Source organism: Lipotes vexillifer, unplaced genomic scaffold (assembly GCF_000442215.2).
Source record: "Lipotes vexillifer unplaced genomic scaffold, Lipotes_vexillifer_v1.1 scaffold860, whole genome shotgun sequence".
NCBI classification, from domain to species: domain Eukaryota; kingdom Metazoa; phylum Chordata; class Mammalia; order Artiodactyla; family Lipotidae; genus Lipotes; species Lipotes vexillifer.
The window spans coordinates 533,391-538,485 of record NW_006789568.1 but is presented as its reverse complement, the minus strand read 5'-3'; the positions used below and the strand labels follow the sequence as shown (position 1 = coordinate 538,485).

The 5,095-nt window shown below is 51.5% G+C and overlaps 1 protein-coding gene across 1 annotated transcript in view; it reads right to left on the bottom strand.

The window, feature by feature from the left end:
- The window catches only part of ARMC9 (armadillo repeat containing 9), a 142,656-nt gene that overhangs the window by 134,674 nt on the left and 2,887 nt on the right, over positions 1-5,095 (bottom strand). The window lies entirely within an intron of this gene.

Sequence of the window (5,095 nt, the reverse complement as noted above, 5' to 3'; positions counted from 1 at the left end):
AAAGAGGGAAGCAGGAAGGTTAGCGTCAGAGTGACGCAGTGGCAGAAAGACTCAACCCACCGTTGCTGGCCTTGAAGATGGAGGAAGGGCCGGGAGCCAAGGAATGTGGGCGGCTTCTAGAACCTGCGAAAGGTAATCAAGTGATTCTCCTCTGGAGCATCCAGAGAGGAACAAGCCCAGCCAACACCTTGAGTTTAGTCCAGTGAGACCCATTTCAGCCTTCTGACCTCCAGAACTGTGAGACAATAAATCTGTGTTGTTTTAAGCCACTAAATTTATGGTAATTTATTACAGTAGCACTAGGAAATACAGTGGCTAAAGTCAAAAGTAATTCTCTCTTCTATGACAACTACTTGAATGTGATCAAGGACTGGAGGGTGGTATAAATGAGACAGTCAAGGATTGCTGGTGAGAGGGAGGAAGATTATTTTTCTTATTTAGAGTTTTCTAACGTGCTATCATGTGGTATGTGTAATTCAAACAGTCAAGAGCATAAAGTGTATTTAGAACAAAATAGAGTGTAATGATAAAGTCAATTCATTTACTTTAAGAAAGGATACGCACTAGAATTAGTCTGATGGAAAAAACAGAGTCACTAATCCCTCGCTCTGCTTCCAAGTAAAAAACATTAAACCCAGAAACAGAGTCACAGATGTAGAAAACAAACTTATGTTACCAGGAGGGAAAGTGGGGGGAGGGATAAACTGGAAGATTGGGATTGACATATACACAATACTATATGTAAAATAGATAACTAATAAGGATCTACTGAATAGCACAGGGAACTCTACTCAATACTCTGTAATGACTTATATGGGAAAAGAATCTAAAACAAGAGTGGATACATGCATATGTATAACTGATTCACTTTGCTGTATGCCTGAAACTAACACAACACTGTAAATCAACTATATTCCAATAAAAAACTACAAAATAAAAAGTTTCTAAAAAATGCAAAAAAAAAAATTAAATAGTCACAAAAAATATCAGGTACTACTTAAAAGAAATCTTTTTTTTTTTTTTTTTTTTTTTTTTTTTTTTTTTTTTGGCGGTACGCGGGCCTCTTACTGTTGCGGCCTCTTCCATTGCGGAGCACAGGCTCCGGACGCGCAGGCGCAGCAGCCATGGCTCACGAGCCCAGCTGCTCTGCGGCATGTGGGATCTTCCCGGACCCGGGCACGAACCCGCGTCCACTGCATCGGCAGGCGGACTCTCAACCACTGCGCCACCAGGGAAGCCCCAAAAGAAATCTTTAATGTCACCCGAAGTCCATAATCATTCAGCCTTACGCTACCAGAAGAGGAGGTGGTGTGCATTTACACAAGTGTTAACACAAGGTTCATACACCAGAGAATTTATTAGGTCAGTTTTTTAAAAATTAAGTGCAAGAATGCCCAACATCTTTTATATTTCAAAACACTTAAATAAATAAAACGTCATGAACTTTTTTAAAGTAATTCTTTCTTCTCTTCCTGCCACCCCTCCCCTAGGGGACCCAAAGCAGCCATTCCCTGGACCCCACTCCCAGTCTCCTCCCCCCGGCTGGTTGCCCATAACCTCAGAGGAATTACAAAGCCTGGGCTCTAATGCTAACTCTGCCATTCACTGGCACCTGATCTGGGGCACATCACTGGAACCTGTTTCTACTGGTAAAATAAAATGGAGAATTTATCAGATCTCTTCTAGTTCTAAGAATGCATGATTTGGGACTTCCCTGGGGGTCCAGTGGTTAAGACTCCACGCTCCCAATGCAGGGGGCCCAGGTTCGATCCCTGGTCAGGGGACTAGATCCCATGTGCATGCTGCAACTAAGAGACTAAGAGTTCACGTGCCACAACTAAGGAGCCCTTGAGCTGCAACTAAGAGCCAGTGCAACCAAATAAATAAATAAATATTAAATAAAAAAGAATGCATGATTCTGTAACCTTACATTTTTCTGCCCGTAACAGTGCATTCCGTTTGAAATATTTGAACACAAGTCCGGAAGACGAAATTTAGAAATCTCCCCCTTTTCATTCTCTCTGTCTCCCCATCACTGTCTCGTGCCTTCGTCTCTCCCAAGGTCCCTCCACACCACCTCCCATCACCTCCCTCTCCACCTCACTCCAATGTCTAAGCTACACCAAGGGATCTTTCCCCTCCTGTTTTCGACCCTCCCGTGGTTCCACCTCTAGATGAAGGCCAGGCTCCTTCGGCCCAACTCTCATCTCAAAGTCTACACCACTTGGCCTCCAACTCTCTTCCTTTTGCTCCATAGGCTTGAGCCACGTGGGCCACCGTGCAGTTCCAGCGCACACCCGCTGGACCCGCCCTGCACATGCCTGCCCTCCCTGTGGGCTCTGCTTTCACTTCCCCCTCTGCCTCGTGGCCCCTCCTCCAGGCATCCACGTCCCAATCAGGTCTCTGCTTCAAAGTCACCCCCTCAGAGCCTTGCCCTGACCACCCTCCCTAAGGAGCCAGCCCTCGGTCACTTCCTACCGTTTCTGCTGCTTTACGTTTCTCAGCAGCACTAAGCACCCCCTGACAGGAACATTCTTCCATTAACATATCTGCTCACTGTCGCTCCCACCCCGGGGTACAGATTTCACGAGGAAGACACACGTTTACTTGGCATCCCCAGTGCCTGGACCAGTGCCTGGCACACTGTGGGTACTCAAAATTACTTACTGAGCGAATGGAAAGAATTTCAGATATGAAGAAAATACGGCAAGGAAGGAGACACAGCGTGGAGGAGAGGGGTCTGGGGACATTTTAGAAAGGGTGGTTGGGGGACTTCCCTGGTGGTCCAGTGGTAAAGAATCTGCCTAGCGATGCAGGGGAGGTGGGTTCGATCCCTGGTCAGGGAAGATCCCACATGCCGCAGAGCAACTAAGCCCATGCGCCACAACTGCCAAGCCTGTGCTCTAGAGCCAGCGAGCCACAACTGCTGAGCCCGCGTGACACAACTACTGAAGCCCACGTGCTGCAACTACTGAAGACCGTGTGCCTAGAGCCCGTGCTCCGCAACAAGAGAAGGCACCGCAATAAGAAGCCCGCGCACCGCAACGAGTAGTAGCCCCCGCTCGCTGCAACTAGAGAAAGCCCGCGCGCAGCAACACATGCAGCAACGAAGACCCAATGCAGCCAAAATATAAAAAGAAAAAAAAAAAGAAAGGGTGGTCTGAGGAGGCCTCCCTGGGAACAGGAGTGGTGAGCAGCCGTGTGAGAGAGCAGGCACTTCCCAAACCTGCGCAGACGGATTTGCAAGCACTAAGGCTGCGGGTGCTGGGGTGGGGGTGCCGCTAGGGCAGAAGAGCAGGCAGGCTGTGGAGGCAACGAGGTGCCAGGGCCCAGTCCAGTAGGACTCGTGTAAGGGACCGGCCGGGCCGTTAGCCGGGCACAACGGAGGCCGGGAGGGGGCTGACCCAACCTGGCTCACGTCTTGTAAGGAGCGCCATGTCTGCCGGGCCAAGAAGAGACTGCAGGGCCCCATGAGAGGAAACGGGCGATAAGGGGAGTTCGGACGAGCGGTAGGAACCGTGTGAAGTGTTCTGGTTCCAGGTGTAAAGGCAGAGGCGGCCGGCTGCTGCTGGACCGGATGAAGCATGTGAGGCGACAAGGTGACGGGCGACACCTGGGGCCTGCACAGTTGGATGAAGAGTCAGCCACTCGCTGATCTGGGGGATTGGGGAGGGGCGGCCTGAGAGCTAAATCAAGAGTTCTGCTCCGGCCCTAAATCTGAGATGCAGAGCCGACATTCAAGTGGGGGCGCTGAGAAGGCTGATGGAGTGAAGACAGCAGCGGGAGCCGCGGAGGAGCGTCCGGAAGTCGTCCGCGCAAAGATGGCGGTTCGGCAGATGAGCGCGGTGACTGATGTGACCCCCGCCCCGACAGAAAGTGCAGCTGGCGAGGAGGACAGGCCCAGGCTGAGCCCTGGGGCCCTCGGTACTGCGGGGTCAGCGAGAGGGCCGACTAAGCAAGAACAGAGACTTGCTGGGAGACACGACCAGGACACTGTGACACTCTGGAAGCCCAGTGAAGGTGCTTCCCACGTCAACTGCGCCTGCGCGTGGTCAAGGGAGCTGAGGACAGGAGAACTAATCCCTGGATTTGACAAAATGGACTTTGGCTGTGACCTTGATAAGAGCAGTGAGGACATGTGCCTGACTGGAAAGGGTTAAAGAGAGAAAGGGAAGTAAGGAAGGAGAGACAAAAAGGACAGGAGAGATGGCAAGGCGGCTGGAAAGAGATGGGAGGTTTTTTTTTAAGAAGGAAGATGTTGTAAGCAGCGTGTTTGTACGTTGATAGGAGTGACCCAGTTAGAGAAGGAAAAGTGGATGAGGCAGGAGAGAGAGGAGATGGTTAAGGAAGCAATGTCCTTGATGCGGCCAGTGTCCAATGAGGCCCGGGCCTCACACAGGCATGGGGACAGGACATCTCCTGACACAGAGGGATGGCAGAGGATATGGGTAGTGACCAAAGAAATGGACAGATTTAGTGATGAGAAGCAAAACAAGAAACAAGGTCATCAGCTGAGAGCAAGAAGCAAGTTGGTAGTTTGAAGAGAAGGGAAGGTGGGAACCAAATCAACTATGGAAACACGGCAGGATTTCCAGTATCGAGAGTCTCCTTAAGATACATGGACTCGAGGGACTTCCTTGGTGGTCCAGTAGTTAAGCATCTGCCTTCCAATGCAGGGGACATGGGTTTGATCCCTGGTCGGGGAACTGAGATCCCACATGCTGTGGGGCAGGGGCCCCCAAAGCCCGGGCCTCAGACCGGTACCAGTCCGTGTCCTGTTAAGAATCGGGCTGCACAGCAGCAGGTGAGCGGCAGGCGAGTGAGTGAAGCTTCCTCTGCTGTTTACCACCGCTCCCCATCGCGTGCATTACTGCCTGAACCATCCCCCACCCCGTCCATGGAAAAATTGTCTTCCATGGACCCGGTCCCTGGTGCCAAAAAGGTTGGGGACCTGCCGTGGGACAAGTAAGCCCGCGCTCTGCAACTCTCTGGAGCCCGCACGCCACAACTAGAGAGCGCGTGCGCCGCAGCTACTGAGCCCGCCCGCTCTGGAGCCTGCACACCACAACGAAGGACCCCCCCCCCCCCCCCCCCC